At 41.7% G+C, this 10,676-nt stretch overlaps 1 long non-coding RNA gene across 1 annotated transcript; it reads right to left on the bottom strand.

The window, feature by feature from the left end:
* Positions 1 to 4,170: 4,170 nt before the first annotated feature.
* LOC120224036 lies at positions 4,171 to 7,462 on the bottom strand. Its single transcript, XR_005526451.1, has 2 exons — positions 7,370 to 7,462; positions 4,171 to 5,070 (listed from the first exon to the last, which is right to left on the bottom strand). It is a non-coding gene; the product is annotated as an uncharacterized LOC120224036 (long non-coding RNA).
* Between the last annotated feature and the right edge of the window lie 3,214 nt (positions 7,463 to 10,676).

Genomic DNA, 10,676 nt, shown 5'->3' with positions numbered 1-10,676 from the left:
CCTTCTTCTACTCCCCCTGACCCATTTATTTTTGTGATTAATGATTTGCACCTCAGATTAGTTTAGCAGTTACTTTCCTCCTGGCTTTACTATACTTTGGAAGGTGCTCATGGCTAAGTGTCTTGAGATTTGAGTGCTAATTTCAGCTGTGCAGCAACTAGCTGGCTAACTGTCCTGCCACCTCTCAGGGCTTAAGGGTAGGGCTGTCAGACTTAGTAAATAAAAATATAGGCTATTTGGTTTTGCCTGGGTGGCTCACTTGGTTAGGCATCTGACTTCAGCTCAGGTTATGATCTCACGGTTCGTGGGTTCAAGCCCCACGTCTGGCTCTGTGCTGACAGCTCAGAGCCTGGAGCCTGCATCGGATTCTATGTCTCCTCTCTCTCTCTCTCTGCCCCTCCCCTGCTCACACTCTGTTTCTCTCTCTCAAAAGCAAATAAAGCATTTATAAAATATAGAGGCTGTTCAGTTAAGTTTGAATTTCCAATAAACAACAAAGAGTTTTTTTGGTTATAAGTGTGTCTCATGCTGAGATAGGCTGTTAAAATATCCTGAAATATGCAAACTCCACGAAATGTCAAGTGGTTGCATTGTTTAAAAAGATATTCTTGACTGTGGGTGACCCCTAGCAATTTCGGAGAACAAATAGTATATAATCCTTGTCAAGGAAGTTCCTTTTGGATTCTAGGTACTGAAGGTAGCTTCAGTCTGTGACATGATCAGGTTGTGATGGTCCTTGTAGTTCAAGGGTGGGAGAAGAGAAGATGTGCACCAAAGACAGTGTCACTTGGGTAAATGGTGAGGCTATTACCTCTAAGGTAACGGCACTGTCCCTACTTCAGGTGAATTACATTTCCTGTGATTTTTAAAAACTCCTTCTACTTCTCTTTTTCTGTGTGCTCATCAGTTCTTTTCGGTCGCCCATTTGTGTTTTAAATCTTTGCCGTTTATTTTAATTTAGGATGTCATCCCATGAAAAATAGATTTTTTTATTCTGTGCTCTGGCCACAGCATTGCTGATTTCTATTTATTTATCCATCTTTATCCTGCTCGAAGGAAAACAAGTATTTAAAATGCATTGTTGTCTTCATCTGTGAGTAGATAAATTTAGTACATATTTGTGATTGTGCCGGAGTCTACTTTCTTCCTCCAAACTGCGGCCCGCAGTAAGCAGTAACTTGGCGGCAAGCTTGACAGAATGTCTCTACTCCGGGTATCTCTATAGGGTCTCTGTAGACATTTAATCATGATAAGATGGGTAAGAGTGTAATGAACAATGGGAATGGACATTAGATCATGATGGTTAATTCTTACCAAAAAGTAAATTTAGCTCCAAGTTTTAGCTTTTTAGAAAATGTATTAAAATTTTCATAAGTTCATCCGTCCATCAAAAATCTAGTGAGTACAGATCAGAATAACAGATTAATGTTAAACATGATTTCTGAGTGGCAGGAAATTTTGTTCTAGATGGAGCTGATGTCTCATACATATGTGACTGACAGGTTCCTAATGGCACAGTACATTTACTCTCCGATTCCTCTCGTGTGTAGATAAAAAAAATCACTTACAATAAAGGTAGTCACATTTCCGATAACTTACTGTTAACTCATCATGTAACGGTAAGTTCTTTCAATTAGTACTCAAGCAATATATTTTATGCTGATTTTCCTCTTGGTGATGCCTCTGGCTCTCTGAAGCATCAGGTACTAACTAAAAGGGGTAAGTTACAATAATAAGATAATGCTTTTCTAAGCATGGGTAACTTAGTACTTTAGACGATAGGCCCTGCTAATAAAAATTGGCCTTCTAAACGTCATCTGGCATGTATGGCCCGCAGAACTGGGCAGCACACTGGATCCGGAAAGGTCACTGCAGAGGACTATTCCTCTGTCAGGATAATGGAGGGCCACACCTCTCTGCGGTGGGCAGTGAGAGAAACAAGGGCCGCACAATGCCATTAGCACAGGCTACCCGACAGTCTGGAGCAGAAGCATAGGTTTTCTTTCTTCTCCTTCTTTTTTTATTATAACCCCTAGGCATCAAAATAACTTCAGTTACTTAGATTTGTTTCTCCTTGTATCAAATGGAGAAATTTTGAGCTAAGAGGGATTTTAGTGACTCTCAACTGCATCATCTCGTCATATCCATGAAGGGTCTAGAATTCAGAGGGGTTAATTGAGCAACTCAGTGGCACAGATAGTGACACAGAATACTGGTCGAGTTAGGGGCAGGACTCAGTTCTCAGATTTTTAATGCTCTCGCAAATGTGGTCAAAGGGCATGAGCTTGGTAGAATCATATCTGAGCTAAATGACCTTCTCAAGTAACAACGTCCTTGAACTTACTTCCTCATCAGTAAAATGGGGGTAATAACAAGCCTTTTTTTTAATGGGCATCTCATGAGATAATAAAGGATAAATTTCCCCCCCTCCCAAGAGTACTGTATTATTTATTTACTGCCATGTTAACCAGTTACCCCAATCTTGGAAGCTTAAAGAACAAACATTTATTATCTGATTGATTCTGTGGATCAGGAATCTGAACCCAACTTAATTGGAAGCCTCTGACTCAAAGCCTTTGATAAGGTTGTAGTCAATCTGTCAAGCAGACCTTTGGTCTCATCTGAAGGCTTGACTTGGGGGAGTGCCGAAAGAGGTCTTTTTCTAAGGTCAGTTACGTGATGATCAGCAGGATTCTGTTCCTCGCATGTGGACTGCTCTCTATAGCAATGCTCCCAACGTGGAGGCTGACTTCCTCAGACCAAGTCAGCAAGAAAGTGAGAGGATATGAGCAAGATGGAATCAAGTCTTTTTGTAACCTGCTCTTGGAAGTGACATCCCAACACCTTTGTTGTTCTCTATTCATTAGAAGCAGGTTACTGGGTCCCCACACTCAATGAGCATGGATGACACAGAACCCAAATACCAGGAGATGAGGATGATTGGGTCTGCCTCTGAGGCTCCTACTGCATACATTATTCTCAATTCTGTTGTAGTTACAAGGAAACCATTAGATATTAGAGGTATACCTGCTTTAATAAATGAAAGGTGGTATGAATATCTTCAAAAGAAGGGGTATTAATATCTTCATTTATTACTATTGATTGAGTCCTTGGCCCTGAAAGAGATTTGAAGTGACATCCCCATCTGTCTACTTTGCATACGCTCTATTCCCCCTGTTTAGATGCCTTCCTTCTCAGCCCTTGTGCACCTGAGAATCGCTGAATCATCTTCCACAAATCCACCCAAATGTTGGCTCCTGGGTATGTTCCTGTGGTTCACTTATTATGGTTTTTGATGTGAACTTGGCCACAGGACACTATACAATCTGGAATACAGTTGCCATTTTTAGTTGTATCACATTCCATTGCTCTGTCTTCCCATAGGAACAGTAATTAATGGCTGCAGGCAGGGGACCTATGCCTCACTGGTTAGTTCTGTTGTAAAGAATTCTTGAAACCTTTCTAGTTACCTGGCTAGGGCTGGAGAAACCTATTAAAACCTTTTATCAAAGCGGGAGGAGAAGATCACCTGTATCCCAAGGATTGCAAGGCTTTAAAAGTACAGTTTACTGGGTGTTGCTTCGGGCTTACTAAGTAAGAATCTCTGGGATTGATTCCAGATATTTGTGTTTTTACCAGGGTGATTCTGATGTAACGTTTGGTGAGCCCCTGTCTGAAGGAACCCTCTGAAGGTTATGAGTGAAGCATCCATATACGTAGTCTTATTTGCCTATATATTGGCTATGATTTGTGATGACAGTTCTTCCAAACACCACTGATTGTAAAATGCACCTTTATATTAGGCACTATTAAGAAAGAAAAAAGCGGCCAACTCTGCTGATGATAATTTTAAGGATCCGTAAGACCCATTCAGCTGGAGAGATGTTGAAATATGAGACAATTTCAGAATCAAAGTAGTGTGACAAAATATCTTTCTTTTCTGACCAGACCAGATCTGAGATCAATACGCGATATTCTACTTCCTGAAACTTATTTTCTAAATCCATGCATTCATCCGCCCAACCATTCCCTCCTTCCTTTCACATATATCACATAGAGTTACTGGCGGCCTTCTGTGCCAGGCACCGTGCTTGGCAGAGGTGATATAGTGGTGAATGAGATGCGCCTCGTGGGGCTTACTCGATAGTGGAAAGACAGAAACTAAATAAATACACAAGTCAATATATACCCTCTAATTAAGAGCAATGAAGAACAAAGAGGAATTGTCACCTAGCAGTTACGTGGTAGATAGACACCATCAAAGGAATTGGCCAAGGTCTTAGGATACACCCCTCTGTGGGGCTGCTGGGGGTAAACCATTGTCTCTCAAGAAGCTGGCAGTAATGGTGGATGGGAGGTGGTTTGCATTAGCTGGAGTCACACCAGTGACTCCTTTATGCCCAGCACAGAGACATGCATGCACAACAGTTAACTCTCTTAGCATCCAGTTCCTGACGTCTGGAAAGGCCAGCCGTGCACAGCTCTCAACAACCGAGCGTCGTGGACACTGCAGTCAAGGAGACAAGGTGAGTGCAAGGGCGAAGGGAAGACTTCGATTCCCTGGCAGACATAGCTTTTCAGAACCGGCTGTTATGCTGGGTCTTGTCTTCCTTTCTTCCAGCATTCTCCAGGCTTGAATTCCCTTCTGGGCTTTACCACTGCCATTTGCCGTACTGCGACCTGAACTTAATACCCTGAATCATCAGTGTCACTCTGAGATGGATTCTTTACAATCCTTAATGTGACAAACTGGATTGATCCTCTGCCCGCTACCTGCCAGCTTGCTGTAATTTCTCCTTAAATCTCTTCCTCTCCCTCACTCTTGCTCCCTACACTGGGCGCCAAAGGAAAGGCGATTTCCTGCAAATGGTCCACAGTGACACAGTGCAGTTAAGTAGGGTGATGGGGCTCTGAGTTCTGGAGTCCACTCTCACCCTTGCTTCCTCTTTGTGTTAATTTGACGCAGAGAATTCTGCAGCCCCATCAGCGTCAGCGGCCTGAGTGCACTTCAGGCTTTGTTTTGGGAGACTTTGGTACCAAATCGCATCAATCCGGATGTCATTCAACAGCCTAAAACAAATGAAATTGTAAAAATGTTTATCGCGCAGCAGTGATTTGAATAGCCCCCTCCCCCACACCCCTTACAAAGAAGGAAAGCAGATCAGTTGTCTCTGGGAGATTTAAAATGAAAGGTACTTTTCATCTTAAAAATGGAACTTGGGACGTTGTTTGAGTGTTCTGTGCATTCAGTATTCATAGGGTACAACATAAAAGAAATAACACGGATTTTAAAAAAGATATTATTTTTCTGCTGCATGCTGCTTCTACCAAACCACCTGAGAGGTGATTTGAGAAGGGCATTTTAGAATAAAGACATTGTTCTGACAGCAAATACAAATGAAATAAAATTGGCCCAAGGCTTTGATGCCGGAACCCACATGGAGAGCTGAGACATAGCAACACGCTAGCTTAATGCACTAGAGGAATAGAACCAGCATAATTTGTAGAAGTGTGTGAAGCGAAGATGAAAGAGGAAAATATTAAAAAAACTTTTTAAACATGCACAGAGATTAGTACAGACTTTTCTAGTTGTGTTAATTCCTTTACTATAAGAATTGACCCATAAATATAACAAGGGGACAGAGTTAAGCTATAATCTTTCTGTCCCCATTGTCAGGGGAAGATATGTGAGTGGGGAGGAATAAACTATTTTTCTCTAAGTTTCCAGAAAGTAAATAGAACAGGGGTGCCTGGCTGGTACAGGCGGTGGAGCATGCTGTGGGTTCGGGCCCCATGCTGGGTGTAAAGTTTACTTAAAAATAAAATCTTGGGGCACCCGCGTGTCTTAGTCGGTTAGGCGTCTGATTTCGGCTCAGGTCATGATCTCACAGTTGGTGAGTTTGAGCCCCGTGTTGGACTCTATGCCGACAGCTCTGAACTTGGAGCCTGCCTCAGATTCTGTGTCTCCTTCTCTCTCTGTCCCTGTCCTGCTCATGCTCTGTCTCTCTCTGTCTCTCAATAATAAATAAATGTTTCAAAAAATAAATTCTTAAAAAACAAAGAAAGTCAATAGAAGAAAGAGTGCTAATGAGATTCTGGCTTCTGGCTCCAGCATATGACGTACCTTGAACCAAACCCTACACGTATCCTGAGTGGTGACCCCGATTTTCCTCACCTGTGGGCTCTGCCCTAAGAGTGAGGAAGTTGCTTAAAATGGCTTCTAGTCGGTTAGGCATAAAACAAGTAAGAAAGGAACCAAAACAAGAAAATGAGAGCAGCCTCTGCAGGTGACTGTGTGTTGGGCCTGAGGTGCAGGTATAAGAAGTTTAAGAAATAGGAATGGTCATCAAACACAGCCCTGAGGATGGTCACTTATGTGCTGTTGGTTTGAGATCCATCACCAGGTGCGGTAGCAGAAGGCTGAAGGAAAGATCCTGAGAGCCTTTCCGGTGTATTAGCGAGGAGGATCCCGTGCAGTGAGAGGTGGTTTGGTCACTCAGGGCCGGCAGAAGGAAAACACGCTTGATAACGAACTATTCCTACAGACTGCTAATTCTTTTGCTCCCATCTGAACAGCCGAAACAAGGCTGGCTGAGTTTGAAAAGACGCTCTTTGATGTGCTTTCCTGCTCTTTCAGTCTCTCAACAAAACAAACGAAGGCGAGGCAAAAGCTCAAATTAAAATTGCATTTTAATCTCATTCCTTAAATAATTAAAGTCGTCATGTTTTCCTTCTTAATAAATGATTTCTCCTGGAGGGGAGGTCACTCGAGGTGTATCTGGCAGCGGCAACAACGTGGAAACAGCACAGCTCTGGTGCTTATTAGCTGTGCGATGTGGGCAAGATGCTTCACTTGGAGCCTCAGATTTTTCATACATAAAAACGGGATGAATTATCTGGTTTTCGGGGTTGCCGTAAGTATTAAGTGAGATACGTTCAATTGCTTAGCGTTGAGCCCTGATATACATTGGTCACAAATAATTTCCTTTTATTTATTTTTTATTTATTTTTTTTATTTTTATTTATTTCTAGGAGAGAGAGAGAGACAGCGTTAGCAGGGGAGGGTCAGAGAGAGAGGGAGTCACAGACTGAAACAGGCTTCAGGCTCTGAGCTGGCAGTCAGCACAGAGCCCGACGCGGGGCTCGAACCCACGAACCGCGAGATCATGACCCAAGCGAAAGTCGGACGCTTAACCGACTAAGCCACCCAGGCGCCCCTCAAATAATTTCCTTTTAGAGAGGTTTTATTTTTCCCAAAAGACCTACGAGAGGAAAAGTAAAAAGTTCCAGCTTTTCATGTTTTCCAAGCCTCTATTTCTTCTCCATCGTGAAAGTAACACGTACTCTAAGACAAAATTAAAATACAAACCTGGAAAGGAAGAGAAATTACCGTCTTCCTCCTTAGTTGTGCGTTTTTGCTTTCTCCAGTTTCAGCTGCCCAAGGTCAGCCATGGTCTGTAGGCAGAGGATCCTCCTCGTGACTTACCGTGAGAAGGTCCATGTCCATCACAATGCCTGCACCACCCACCTCGCTCAGTCTCATCATGGGAGCATTTTATCATCTCCCGTCATCACAAGTAGAAGGGTGAACACGGGTGAACACAGTAAGATAAGATATTTGGAGAAAGAGATCGCATTCACCTAATTTTTTACAGGATATGGTTATAATGTTTCTAGTTTACTACTAGATATTGTGGTTAATCTCTTACTGTGTCTAATTTATACATTAATCTGTATTATGGGCATGTATATACAGGGGAAAAGCATAGCATATTTAACGCGTGGTACTATCTGTGCTTTCAGACACCCCTGAGGGTCTCGGCATGTGTCCCCCACGGATAAGGGGTGGACTACTGTCTTATCTGTAATCCCACTACTCTTACTGTGTGAGGGTTACAACTTTTCTGCATTTGCTGTAGTCTTTTAAAGACATTTTACCATTAGATAGTATATATACATATAATTACAGCAAGAGTGTATCTTTTCTAAAATCAGCTAGCTTTTCAAATTCAAACGAGAGCAAAAACAACTACAATCCTATATTCTTTTTGTTTCTCCGAATATAATGCCATTAGCATTTCCTCAGAGGAGTCAAACCTTTGGGCACATATAACTTATTGGTTGTATATTCCACTTATATCACAAACACTCAGGATATGTTTTTAATGTTTTATTATTGAAATTGACATGGAGATAAATATATTCACATATTTTCAAAAAGGTGCTTCAATTCCAAGTATTTTCTGTAACTACATTTCAGGGCAAATGAATAGTCACGTTAAAGGACTTTGGAGAGACTGTCAAAGTGCTTTCCTATAGAACAGGGTCAATTTATATTCCACAAGCAATGTGAGAACGTCACTTCGTAGTTGCACCTCTGCCTTGTGAATATTGAGCAGCGTTATTGAAAAAGTTTTGCAAAAGTGAAAAATGGTATTTTGGCTGTATTAATTTGCATTTCTTTATTACTGTGTTCAGATGCTTTCCTCCTTTGTGAACTGTTCACACCCTTTGTGCATCTGGCTGTGGGGACCCTCGTATTTTCTCACTCATTTAAATGTACTTTCTTTATAGAAAAGAGAAACAATTGCTCATACTTGCTGTGAGTAGTATGTTACTACCTTATCTTGTAGGGTTTTTTTTATACATTTGCTTTAAAATTTTACAGTTGTATTTATTCTTTTCTTACAAGTTTTCTTTTCTCTTAAGGTTATCCCTTAAGAGAAGGTCCTGGGATTTTATTAATCATTTTTCTTTTGAAAATTTTCCCAACCAAAGGGTTTGTACACTGTACCAAAAAGAAGCCAATTATTTCTCTTTGTGTGTGTGTGTGTGTGTGAGACTCCAGTTAGAAGGAAAGGGTAGAATGGAAGAAAAGATCACAGATATCAATCTCAAACATAATGAAAATGATACATAAGTTTTTTTTTTTCTTAAAAAATCCAAATGCCCATAAAATTTCATTGTGTGGTTCCGAGGCCTGGACAGAATTGAGTTCTTGACAATAAAATGGAATGTTAAAACCAGCAGGCTTCTTGACAGATGCGAGAACTAGGAGTTTGTATGAGGAGCTGTTTGAGACAAGGGACAGTAGAGTGAGACAGGATCTACACAGGCTTAGCTGCTCACAAACACTTTTCTTATTTGTACTCGCCTGAGCCCGCCTGTGACAGATCTAAGCGAGTCTGTGAGCAGCCAAAGAGAGACGAATGATTTCCAAACAGAAGGAAATCTCTAAGAATGTGATTCTTCCTCCGGCTAGTAGGGAAACAGTATGCAAAGTCTTTCTCAGCGTGTGGTCCCAATTAAGCCATCTCCATACTCTTGAAAGCAAATGTGTAGCGCCACCCGCACCCCAAAGAACGTAGTTGGCCACAGGCACAAATTTCGATAAACAAGGCATTTTTCCATCTGAGAATGTTCTCTATTTAAAACTTTTTCTTTTCAGACATTAATCCTAGAGAAAGAGAAATCAAACCAGAACTCTCTACCTTTCAACTCTCCATGTGTAACAAAGTTATGAAATCATGGGTTCTACATGCAGAGGTACTGAGCAAACAGGATTATGTAGATGCCGCACCTGACTGCAAGGAATGTACTGTGCAAGAGAGTGAGTCTGTGCTGACTGCATTGTGTGAGGGACGTGGAGATAAATAAAGTAAGAGAAAGTTCTAAAGACATTAGATCAGTATAGGAATGAACCAGGAACACACACATGAATACACATCAGAAGAGATGTACGTTTGTTCACCTGATATGTGTAATGGTAAGTGTTAAGTGCAATATGGGTCATTTGTGATTAGCACCAGTCCTTAGGGTACTTTCTGTGAGGCACCCCTTCCTGATAAAAACTCTCTCTATAAGGTGAAATAGAAGGGAAATCCCGCAGCTTGCTAACCCCGTACGTATGGCCGTGTGTGTAGGGGACTGCACAAAACCTCCAGAAAAGCTGCTGTAACTAATAACCCTGTGGAAGGCAGAAGAAGGGCCGTTTGGTCATTGTATACCAGGCTGAAGACGTGGGGCTCCATTTCTAAGTGACAGGAGCCATGGAATACTTTTGGACCGAGGAGTAATTGGTCTGACTCTCATTTGAGAAAACTCCTTGGGCCAGGTGAGTGAAGACTGGGTTTCAAGGGTTTAGTCTAGAAGGCAAAGAGACCAACTGAAAGGAGTGTTCAGTGGTCCCAGTGACAAATGATGTGGGGCTGAGTGAGAAGGGGTGGATGGACAGCAGAGTATATCTCCTGGACAAGGCAGGGTCATCCGAATATGGTGCATGTGGGAGGGAGGGGGAACGAGGAATTGGGGGTAATGTGCAAGGCGTCTGGCATTGTTTGAAACCAAATGTGCATCAGTGCTTCTGAGCTGTTTAAAGCACCAAGAAAAAGGAAAAGTGATAAAAGTCCAAAGTGTATTTTTCTAAACGAGCTGGAATACTCTGTATTTTGTGATTTGAACACGCAGGCTGGGATTATAATTTGTTAGTTTGCACCAAACTTTGCGTGTGTGTGATTTTGAGTTTTGACCTCATCTCTGTGTGGCAGTTTGGTACATTCCCTGCACCCTCTTAAAAGCTGATTTTAGGTTGGAAAGATTGCATTCTATGAAGATCTGCCAACACATGATAATGAAGTTTTCTTTCAGTAGGTCTCTGGGAAGAAACTCTAAGTTAT

Source organism: Hyaena hyaena, unplaced genomic scaffold, assembly GCF_003009895.1.
Source record: "Hyaena hyaena isolate Hyena2069 unplaced genomic scaffold, ASM300989v1 scaffold_1098, whole genome shotgun sequence".
In the NCBI taxonomy this organism is placed as follows: domain Eukaryota; kingdom Metazoa; phylum Chordata; class Mammalia; order Carnivora; family Hyaenidae; genus Hyaena; species Hyaena hyaena.
The sequence above is the reverse complement of the archived record's forward strand: the minus strand, read 5'-3'. Positions and strand labels throughout refer to the sequence as shown.